At 44.2% G+C, this 12,000-nt stretch overlaps 1 protein-coding gene across 5 annotated transcripts in view; it reads left to right on the top strand.

Moving 5' to 3' along the window:
- The window catches only part of sema4ba (sema domain, immunoglobulin domain (Ig), transmembrane domain (TM) and short cytoplasmic domain, (semaphorin) 4Ba), a 476,044-nt gene that overhangs the window by 121,973 nt on the left and 342,071 nt on the right, over positions 1-12,000 (top strand). The window contains exon 1 of one of the 5 annotated variants that reach the window (XM_060853313.1): positions 3,993-4,007. The exons of the other annotated variants lie outside the window; for them this stretch is intronic. The gene's annotated coding sequence lies outside the window, so the exon portion shown is untranslated. Of the gene's footprint in view, positions 1-3,992; positions 4,008-12,000 lie in introns of those variants that run through there. 5 annotated transcript variants of the gene reach the window in all.

The following is a 12,000-nucleotide window of genomic DNA, read 5'->3' as shown; positions in this document are numbered from 1 at the left end:
TACTCATTTCAGCAAAGGTAAAATTATGTCTGATTGTTGTCCTCAAAAAATGTTCTCTGCACTCCATTATTTCAGTATTCAATAGTAGAGGATTTCCATGTGTGTTGACATGTGCTTATGTCTGCTTCCATCGCTGGATTTTCCTGGAGTAGGGCACCAGCCAATCGTCAGAGGCATTGAAGAACATCACTCTGCATCAAACATGGATGAGCAGAAGACAGTTACTCTTTTGCTGCCTGCTGTTGATGTATTGAAGAGATTTACAAGTTCATAATCAACAGTTTGACCACAGTACAAATGCATTTTCTGTGATTGTCACCTAAAAAGGAACTCAAATCTGTCGCTTCAGGCTCAGAGGGAAGGACACTACCTACTGAGCTACAAAATCACCCAAGTGCATAATAATTAACTGCTGATCATCATCTACATGAGGATCCTGGGATTGTGTTCTTTAGAGTTTAGAAGGTTGAGGGGAGATCTAATAGAAACTTACAAGATAATGCATGGCTTAGAAAGGGTGGACGCTGGGAATTTGTTTCCATCAGGCAGGGATACTAGGACCCGTGGGCACAGCCTTGGAATTGGTGGGGGGGGGTCAACTTAAAATGGAAATGCGGAGACATTTCTTCAGCCAGAGACTGGTGGGCTTATGGAATTCATTGTCACGGAGTGCAGTGGAGGTCGGGATGTTAAATGTCTTCAAGGCAGAAATTGATAAATTCTTAATCTTGCAAGGAATTAAGGGATGCGGGGAGAGTGCAGGTAAGTGGAGTTGAAATGCCCATCAGCCATGATTGAATGGCGGAATGGACTCAATGGACTGAATGGCCTTACTTCCACTCCTATGTCTTATGGTCTTACATATTATGTGGGATCAGTCGACAGACTTCTGAGTCACAGCGTTCTGGTTCAAAGGGAATTAATGCTGCTTTGTTGGAGATGTTGTCTTTCAGATGAGATGTCAAAATGGTCTGTTTGTTCAGTTTAATATGAAATATCCCCTAGCCTTATTTTGATCAAAAGCGACGGTGTTCTTCCTGAAGTCCTGGCCAGTATTTATCCCTCAATCAGATCAATCAGAATCAAAATTCAGATTGTGTGGTTATTATTGCATTGTTGTTCATAAGAGCTTGCTGTGTGCCATTTGCTGCCCTACATTACAACAATGATTACACTTCAAAACTTCTGAAAGCACCTGGAGATTGTGAGAGATGCTATAGAAATGCAAGCCTTTCCTTTATTGGAGAGGCATTGTCTTACATTGTAAGTGAGTCAGGTCTGTTTGGGAATTTAGGAATGTTATCTGTTTTCACGCTTATTGGTTAAAGCATCCCATCCCAGCAACAGAGTCACTGACTCATCAGTCTGCTTTTCACTCATGGTGGCAAGATCATGACTGAACATTTCTTCCTCCCCCTCCCCATTGCCACCCACAGTCTAATTCCCAGGGAAAAATAAGGAAGAGAAATCCAGAAAATAGAGAAATAAAAGCCTTGAAAATTCCCCTATGAACCCCTCAGGTAATCACAACCAGTCCATGGATTTTGCACAGTCCCTGTGTCATCTCTAAAATTCCTTCCCTTAATCTGATGTGATCTTGTCCTGGAAAGTACTAATTTCAAATTTAGACACTTTAATGTATCTAATGAGTGGAATGAATAATGGTCATGTCACGTTTTTTTCTCCCATTACCTGCTTTGCCTTTGAAAAAATTAGAGACACGTTGTTTAAGAAATGAGAAACTATAGGCCCTACATTCTAACAGTCAAAATTACTTTCTCATAAACGGACCCAAGGCATATAGCAGTAGGGAAGTCTTCCAGCAACTGGACAAGGAACTGGTGAGACCACATCTTGAACACTGTGACCAGTTTTTTTGTCCCAATATCTAATAAAAGATATCAGTTCATTGGAGGCAGTTCAGCGAAGGTTCATCATCATTGGTGGTCCCTTGCAAACGAGGATGGCTCTTCCACTCTCAGAGTGAGTGTGAAGGTTGCTGTACAGTCTGGTGTGGTTTCTACAGACTCGGCCACACTTGGGACAGAAGGTAGTCGCAGAAACGGGTGGGTGGGGTGTTAATGTGGCAGTGCGTCCCTAATGTTATTTTCACCTGACTTGTATTTTTTCCCTCTCAGCTGGGCCCTCAGGGGCCGACTGGAGCTCCCAGTCACCACCCATTTTAATTCCCCTTCCCACTCCCTTACCGACATGACCAGCCTCCTTCACTGCCACAATGAACCATACTGCAAATTGGAGGAACAACACCTCATCTTCCACCAGGGCAGCCTACAGCCGGAGGACTGAACATTGAGTTCTCCAATTTCAAATAACCTCCCTTCCCACCCCACGATTCCCTTCCCAGCCCCTCCTCCGCCCTTCCACTCCTCCCTGCCACCAACTGGACTCATATCTTCCATTGACCAAACCGGTTGTAACCTCTACCTGTCCCCATTTCACCACCCTGCCACGCCATCCCCTTTATCTGCAGCTCCTCCTGTACCCACCCCCAGTCCTGAAGAAGGGTTACACCCGAAACATCGACTTCTCCACCTCCTGATGCTGCCTGGCTTGCTGTGTTCTTCCAGCCTCCTGCCTGTCTGTTTTGGATTCCAACATCTGCAGCTTTATTTGTCTCTAATTCCCTTTTCTTCCTGACGGCAAGTCTTGCAAAGTGTTCAATGCCTTCCCAGGTGTTCCTCCACTACTTTGGACAGTCTTGGGCCAGTGATTCCCGGGTGTCTGTGGGAATGCCGCACTTTGCCAGTGAGGCCTGGAGGGTATCCCTAAAACACTTCCTCTGTCCACCTGGGGCTAGCCCGCCATGTTGGAACTAGGAGTAGAGCACCAGTTTGGTTAGGCTTGAGAAAACTCACTAGAATATGCCCTAGTGTGGAGGGATTGTCTTATGAGCAAAGGCTACGCAGTTTGGGACTCTACTCAGTAGAGTAGGATAAGAGGCGATTGCATTGAAACATAGAGGATTCTTAGGGGGCTTGACAGGGCAAATGCTGAGAGGATGTTTCCCTTCATGGGAGAGTCTAGGGGAGAATAAAGGGGCACCGATTTAGAACTCACAATGAGGAGGAATTTCTTCACTCAAAGGTCTGTGAGGCCTTGGCACTCCTTGCTCCAGAGGGGTGTGGGGGCAGAGTCCTTGTGTACATTTGAGGCTGAGATTCTTGATCGCTTGGGGAAGGTTACAGGAAAAGGGCAGAAAAGTGGATGTGAGGTATGTCAAATCAGCTATGATCCTTTTGAATGACAGAGCAGGCTCAAGGACTTCTCCTGTTACTATTTCTTATGGTCTTAAGGACCAAGAGTAAAAATTCATTATTTTTTGCAAAGGTCAATCATAAGCTTGTCTTCTCAAACAGTGATGTGGGGGTGCTGGTGTTGGACTGGGATGCACAAAGTCGAAAATCACCTGGCACTGGGTTATAGTCTGACAAGAGAGAGACTAAAGAAAGATGGAAAAGAAGCTAAAAGATTAAAGGGGGAGACTAAAATGCACAGATTATTTTAATTTTCACCTGCTTCTCACTTTGCGCCAAGAAAAATCTTTTCTTCAGGCTGTGGAGATCTTGAATCAAGCCTCGAACAGGTTTGGATTTTTATTATTTTGGGATAACTGACAACTTTCTGGCAAGCAAAGTGATAACATTTTAAATTCATATCAGGGGTGTGGATTGAGTGGGTGATTAACCCAGTTTGATTGTAAAAGCATGCACATCACTTACCCCACCCAAGGTATAGTAGTTGGACTGTATAGTCGGGTCTGAACATGTAAAGGGCAGATCCAGATACATTACACTTGTTTTTTTTAGCAGCTCCCTCCCTTTAGCTTCTCAAATGAACATTCATTTAAATCAAAAAAGCAGTGGTGTGTCATCAGCTAACAAATATGGAAAAATCGATTGAGTAAAGTGACACACACCTTAAATTGCATGACTGACCTGGGGCTGGAAGGAAGGAAGGAAGGAATTGCTGTCGTCAGCTGAACAGAGGTAACTGGAAGATGTATTTGAAAAGATATCTTAATTTAGCTCCAAAGTTGCTGGTAAAGACCATTGATGTTATATACACTTCTGTATGGGAAAAGATGTAACTGATCAATGCTGGGGTCTCAAATATTTGTGATTTATATTCATGATCTGAATGAAGGGACCATAAGATATCAGAGCAGAATTAGGCCATTTGGCCCATCGAGTCTGCTTCACCATTCAATAGTGGCTGATATATTTCACAACCCCCATTCTCCTACCTTCTTCCTGTAACCCTTGATCCCCTTACCCATTAAGAACCGGTCTATGTCTGTCTTAAATACACTCAGTGACTTGGCCTCTATAGCTCTCTGCAGCAATGAGTTCCACAGAGTCACCACCTCTGGCTGAAGAAATTCCTCCTCATTTCCATTCCAAAGGGTCATCCCTTCACTCTGTGGCTGTGCCCTCAGGTCCTAGTCTCTCGTGCTCATGAAAATATTTCTCCATGTTACTGTCTCCAGGCCTCTCGGTTTTCTACAAGTTTCAATCAGATACCCCTCATCATTTTAAACTCCGTTGAGTCCAAATCCAGAGTCCTCAACTGCTCCTCATATTGACAAGCCCTTCATCCCGGGGATGTTTCTTGTCAACCTCCTCTGCACCCCCTCCAACACCAGCACATCTTTCCTTAGATACGGGACCCAAAACTGCTCACAATATTCCAAACTCAACTTGACCAGAGCCTAATGCAGCCTCAGCAATACATTTCAGCTCTTATATTCTAGCCCTCTTGAAAAGAATGTTAACATTGCATTCATCTTCTTATCTGCCAGCTGAACCTAATTATTAATCTTAAGTAAATCCTGAACAAGTCCCTTGTGCTTCAGATTTCCAAAGCCTCCCTGTTTTAAATATAGCCTAGGCCTCTTCTTCCCAGCAAAACGCATAACCTAAGTCCTCTGCAGCCTCCCTTCTTCCTCAACACTACCTCTCCCTCAAACTATCTTTGTGCCATCTGCAAATCTAGCAACAATGCCCTCAGTTTATTCATTCCGATCATTAATTTATATTGCGAGTCACAAAATAGAAGTCTCTGTGGAACTCCACACACCACTGGCTCCATCCTGAAAGAAACTCGTTGCATTCACAACCATTGAAGAGAATAAATTTCTTTCCATCTTAAATGGATGATCTCTTCTTCTTTAACCTCTGCTTCATTCTTGATCCCCCCATGAGGGGAAACATCCTGTCAAAGTTTACCCTGTCGAACCCTCTCAGAATATTTAATGTTTCAATATCATCATCGTTCTTCCTCCTAAACTCTGAGTATAGACCCACGTCACCTTTCCTTGTGAGATAACCCCTTCATGCCAAGGGTTAACCACTTGAGCCTTCTCTGAACTGCCTCCCATTCAAGTCTCTTCATTTTTAAATAAGGCCAAAACCATACACAGTGCTGGGTGTGGTTTCATCACCGCCCTATGCAACTGAAGCAAGACTTCTCTTCATTTATATTTTTGCCCCTTCCAGTAAAGGTCATCATTCCATTTGCTAACTAATTGCTGTCCTTGCACAGGGTCACAATACATAGTTCCCAGAGGTAGCTGGTATTTTAGTTACTAGCTGGCTCCATTCCTTTTTCACTTTGGTAACGCAGGAGTGTGACAACCAAGGGGTGCAGGGTAGACCTGGGCAGAGCAGGAAAGAACTTTGTGCATTTGTTTGGATGGCTGAGATGTCAGATTCCCCTTGGATAGGGATAAGGAATAAATTTGTTGAAGGTTAGGTCCCATGTTGAGATAAATCATAGAATCCATACAGTGTGGAAACAGGCCATTCAGTCTGAGTCTGTACCAATCCTCCAAAGACCAGCCTACCCCAGACCTATCTCCCTACCCTATCACTGTAACCCTACATTTCCCATGGCTAATCCACCTAGCCTGCACATCCCTGGACAATATGGGCAATTTAGCATGACCAATCCACCTAACCTGCTCATCTTTGGACTGTGGGAGGAAACCGGAGAACCCAGAGGAAACCCACCCTGGCACAAGGAGAATGTGCAAACTTTACATAGACAGTCGCCCAAGGCTGGAATTGAACCAGGTTCCTGGTGCTGTGAGGCAGCAGAGCTGACCACTGACCCATTGTGTAGCCCTTGTGTCATTGATACTGTTTAAAAGGCATGAACATATATAGAAAGTGCCTAAGCTTATTAACTATCATGCTTATTGGAAATGCAAACACACTTGCCAACATCAACTGTCAGAAGTATCAGAAGTAACAGTCAGAGGTCCTGTCAATCCTGCCAAGAAAATCTGTAATAACAACTGTCAAATGGAGCTCCATCACACTGCTGAAGTATTTAAATGTCCAGCTCTTTAAATCTTTGAAGAAAATCCCTGGAGTGTAAAAACAAAGCATTGCTTACGACTTCATTCTTTCTCTTGCTGCATGACTGAAGGTTTCCCATGCTGAATTAATGCTTCAAGACTGATTTTACAGCTTCCTATTTCCACTGCCATTTCTCAGTTTGATTGACAGTTCCAGGTGTTTATCTAAATTTGGAATATGGCTTTAAATAAATTCTAAAGCTTGTTGTTATAAGGGATTGTGCACTTGATTGAAATGCGTGTTCTTGTAAGTCATTACCTAATTGAAGGAATGTAAATGTAGTAAATGCATTTTCTGAATGAAAGTTTTCTTTTCAATAGAGTGAGTCTGAAATAGACACTTTGTACTTTCCAGAACTAGAGGGCATAGGTTTAGGGTGAGAGGGGAAAGATATAAAAAAGACCTAAGAGGCAACTTTTTCACGCAGAGGGTGGTACATGTATGGAATGGGCTGCCAGAGGAAGTGGTGGAGGCTGGTACAATTGCAACATTTAAAAGGCATCTGGATGGGTATATGAATAGGAAGTGTTTGGACGGATATAGGCCAGGTGCTGGCAGATGGGTCTAGATTGGGTTGGAATATCTAGTCGGCATGGACGAGTTTCCATGCTGTACAACGCTATGACTCTATATAAAGACCCATTGGGAAGGATCCAAGGACATAGATTAAAATGGAGTGTGTAGTGATTGGAACGAGATCGGCCGGGTGGACCTTATAGAATATGAGCTCCCAGATTGGGGCTGTTAACCTGGACCAAAAAGGGAACCTTAGCTGACAGATATAAACAGGAGGGTTAGGGGTTCTGTCCACTCAGTGCTAGCTGGGTCATTGTCATGTATTATGCACATGTAAATAAAGGATGACTTACCGATGGAATAGCAGCCTGTGTGGAGTTATTTCAGAGGGTCTGAAGGATTATGGGAGGTGGAATGGTTTGGCATGGATGAGCCAGAGGAGATGTGTTGGGGATGTGGTGATGGATGAGGACTGGAGGAATGTTTTATATCTTATGCATTCTATTTTGAAATTTGATGATAGTGCTAATCATGGAGATAGGCCCTTCACCCAGCCTGCCTCTGCACTCTGTTTTATAGCCTGAGACAGCCAGGCCAAGTCCTAATGTGCCTCTACCCTCCCTCCCACTCCAAGCCTCCAGTCTGAGAAGCTGCATTTATACAGCTAGCAATTCTTCTGAATCTACCCTCCCAACCCATGGACTAAAATCCAGGCTGCAAAATCAGCTGACACTTCAGTGCAGTCCTGCGCTGTCAGGGGCACTCCATTTTTGAGAACTTGTGAATTGGACTCCCCCCCCCCCCCCCCCCCCCCCACACTCCTTCCTCAGATGGACATGAAGAAGATCAACTGAAAGGGAGGCCTCCCTCATGTTATGGATCAGACCAGACCTGACCAGACTCTCTGTCATAATACTTTCAGAAGGTAGCCTTGACCCTAACTTCTTATTTGAAAGGACAATGTAATCTGCTTCGTTACAGATGCAATTCAACTAGGCAAACTACCAGATTTAAAGCAAAACATACTTCATTCAGACACTGACGCTAAAATATAACAAATGAGAAAAGAATTTAGAATAACTTAATTCTATTGGAAAACTTAACTCCATATTAGATACAGTAAATATTACTAATTAACTGTTCCAATATTGTAGCATCCCATGAACACACCTCTTAGGCAAAAAAGGCAAGTTCAGAAAACATGCAACACCCACAGTGAGCAGAGAAACTCCAGCTTCTAGTTGTACCCAAGAGAAGGGGAAAATAGCTTCTACTTCTTCAAGACTCCAGCAGCTTCTGTTGAATCTAAAAATTAAAGTAAAAACACTATAAATTCAGGCTTCTGAGAGCTGGCCACACCTAGCCAGGCTGCTTGTATTGTTCCAACTTTTTAAAAAAAATCTTCAAGGCCTTTCAAGCTGTTTATGTTACCATGGACTGCTCACCACTCATGTTCAATCTCTCTCTTAAAAATAAATCAGGACTACATGCATTTCTTAAAGTCACAGTATCATTACACTGGTGTTCTCGTCAATTCTGGAAGTCAGTTATCTGGTTGGTATTTCATTGCTAGTTATAGAGTTATACAGCCTTTCAGCCCAACTCACCCATGTCGACCAGGCTTCCTAAACTGAACTAGTCCTAATTGTCAGCATTTGGCCCATATCCTTCTAATCCTTTCAAATTTATATAGCCATCCAATGTCTTTTAAATGTTTTAACTGTACCTACCTCTACCACTTCCACTGATATTCCATTCCATACATGCACCACCCTCTGTGTAAAGACGTTGCGCCTCAGTTCACTTTCAGGAATGGCATGGTGGCTCAGTGGTTAGCCAGGTTCAATTCCAGCCTCAGGTGACTTTCTGTCTGAAGTTTGCACATTCTCCCTATGTGCTCTGGTTTCCTCCCACAATCCAAAGATGTGCAGGTTAGGTGAACTGGCTATGCCAAATTGGCCATAGTGTTCAGGGATGTGTAGGCTGTGTACATTAGCATGGCCACTTCACCTGACCTGCACATCTTTGGATTGTGGGAGGAAACTGGAGCACCCAGAGGAAACCCACACAGACATGGGGAGAATGTGCAAACTCCATGCAGTTGCCTAAGGTGGGAATCGAACCAGGGTCCCTAATGCTGTGAGGCAGCAGTGCTAACCACTGAGCCACCCTAATGTCACAGAATCCCTAGCGTGTGGAAACAGGCCCTTTGACCCTTCCCAGCACCCCTCCTCCAAATCTCCTTCACCCTACCTTTTATCTCAGCCCGCCTAGCACACCAGCCTCATTTCTGAAGAAGGGCTTATATCCGCAACATCGATTCTCCTGCTCCTCAGATGCTGTCTGGCCTGCTGTGTTTTTCCAGCGTCACATTTTTCAACTACATTAGTCAGGGGTAAATGTAGGATAATAGGGTAGGGGAATGGGCCTGTGTGGGTTACTGTTCAGATGGTCGGTGTGGACTTGTTTGGCCGAAGGGTCTGTTTCCACACTGTAGGGATTCTGTGATGTTAGGGTGGCACAGTGGCTCAGTGGTTAGCATTGCTGCCTCACAGCACCAGGGACCCTGGTTCGATTCTCACCTTGGGCAACTGCACGGAGTTTGCACATTCTCCCTGTGTCTGTGTGGGTTTCCCCTGGATGCTCCAGTTTCCTCCCACAAATATGTGTAGGTCAGGTGAATTGGCCATCCTAAATTGCCCATAGTTTCAGGTGCATTAGGCAGGGGTAGATATAGGGTAAGGGAATGGGTCTGGGTGGGTTACTGTTCAGAGGGTCGGGTGTAGACTTGTGTCAAAGGGCATGTTTCCATACTGTAGGCAATCTAATGTATTCTAAATCCTTCCTCTCTCACCTTAAACCTATGCCCTGTAGTTTTGGACTCCCCTACTGTGAGGAAGACCATGGCTATTCTCCATATCTATGCCCATCATGATTTTATAAATCTCAGCCGACAATGTTCCAAGGGAGAAAGATCCCAGCCTATCCAGCCTCTCCTTATAACTCAAACCCTCCAGTCTCAGTAACATCCTTATAAATCAAAGTTGGCTAGTTGCTACTGTGTCCAAATCGGCTGCAGTTCATCCTACATTACACCAGTGATAATGCTTCGCCTCAACCATATTTGAATTGGTGTGGACTAATTGTGACGAAGAGAGCATTGCAAGCCTGTGAGGTCCTAAAAGATGCTTGCTCGGGTGGGGCTGCCTGAAAGATTTCGATATTCACAGAGCTGCAGTTATGGGTTGATTTGAAGATTGACAGGTACAATGCACAGGAAGTCTGCCCACCAACTACTCACTTGCATTGGCCCAACTCCAATTGTGCCATTAGTGGAGGTGGTGCCAGCTAACCACACCCATCATTGAGCCAATTGAGGCCCTTAAATCGGTAATGAATACACACTTAAGGGTTTAATCCAAAAGCTGTTGGCATTTATGGGGCAGCGGGAGAGGCCCACCCAATTGGTCAGGCTGCACGGGCTTCTATTGGGCAAGGGAAATCCCTCTTTAACTGGGCTATTGAGCCCCTGACAGGAATGCCCAGGGTGTTACCCTGCCTTCCTTCCAAGGTGACAAACTGCTTGGGCCTTTCAAATCCTGGAAGCCCCCAGTCTAGCTCTCTCACTGATCCTGAAAGCACCAAGAGAATTCCAATCTTTTGTACCTCGCCTCCTGATCTACTGAATGCAGAACCACCATTGGCCACCATTCTCCCAGTGGGTCTACTGAGCATCTCTGAAGTTGGCTTTGCTGTCCTTGAGAGGAGAAACAGACAGCCATTCTTCCCTTGAGCAGGCAACAAACCTATTAGCCAGCAGGGGTTAGGGGAGAAGAGTAGTATTATCATGAAGCCCTATAAAATCCAACTTTGTATTAACATCTGTGGTCCTATGAACTGAATCATTCAGGTACAATAGCCAGTGATGTTTTATGCTAGAATTGTTAGGATGGCACATTGGCTCAGTAGTTTGCAATGCGGCCTCACAGTGTCAGGGACCTGGAATCGATTCCATTCTCAGGCAATTGTCTGTGTGGAGTTTGTACATTCTCCTTGTATCCGCGTGGGTTTCCTCCCACAGTCCAAGGATGTGCAGACTTGGTGGATTAGCCATGGGAAATGCAACATTGCAGGGATAGGGTAGAGGTGTGGGTCTGGTTGGAATGGTGTGCAGAGTGTTGATGTTAACTCAATGGGCCAAATGACCTGTTTCCAGAAACATTCTACACGTTAACAATAATCTATTAAAGAGTTATTTTTGGCAAAACATGAAAGAACACGAGATTTTCTGGTAGGTTTGTAGGAATGTGAGAAATTTATTGTAACACACATGAATTTTAAGGGAACAGAGTTAAACTGGATTTGGTGAGAGTCACTGAAGTACCAGAAGTATTTGGTGCCCTTTGTTCTTCTTATATCAACCGTACAAAGTATGAACTGGATTCATGACTAGATTTTACCATCAATATCGGCACCTTTAAGGCATGCTATGTCTGTGGCTGACATCTGATTGTGATTTGAAGCCACATGGTATTAAGATGAAGACCAAAACCAAAGTCAATAAGGCCATTGTCCTTACCACCCTGCATTACGGCACAGTTGCTGAGTCTGCTATTGTGTCATTTCAGAGCTCAAGCACACTTCCACCAAAGACACATGAGAAGTCAGTGGCAGGACACAAACATAAGAACACTAGGAGTAGGTGTAGGCAATTCAGCTCATTGTACAATCATGGCTGATCTCATCTTGGCCTCAACTCCACTTTCCTGCCTGCTCTCCACAGCCCTCAACCCATTACTAATTAAAAATCTGCTTATCCCCTTAAATTTACTCAGTGTCCCAGCATCCACCACACTCTTGGTAGTGAATTTCAGATTCATGACTCTTTGAGAGAAGTGATTTCTCCTCATCTCTGTTTTAAATCTGCTAGCCCTTATCCTAAAACTAAACCTGTCATTTTAGATTGGCCCACATGAGGAAACATCCTTTCTATGTCACACCTCTTTAGCATCTTATTAACCTAAATTAGAACTCCTCTCATTCTTCTAAACTCAAAGGATTATCGGCCTAAACTGCTCAATCTCTCTTCACAAGGCAAAGTTAA

The sequence above is a fragment of the Hemiscyllium ocellatum genome, chromosome 39 (genome assembly GCF_020745735.1).
Source record: "Hemiscyllium ocellatum isolate sHemOce1 chromosome 39, sHemOce1.pat.X.cur, whole genome shotgun sequence".
NCBI classification, from domain to species: Eukaryota; Metazoa; Chordata; class Chondrichthyes; order Orectolobiformes; family Hemiscylliidae; genus Hemiscyllium; species Hemiscyllium ocellatum.
The sequence above is the reverse complement of the archived record's forward strand: the minus strand, read 5'-3'. Positions and strand labels throughout refer to the sequence as shown.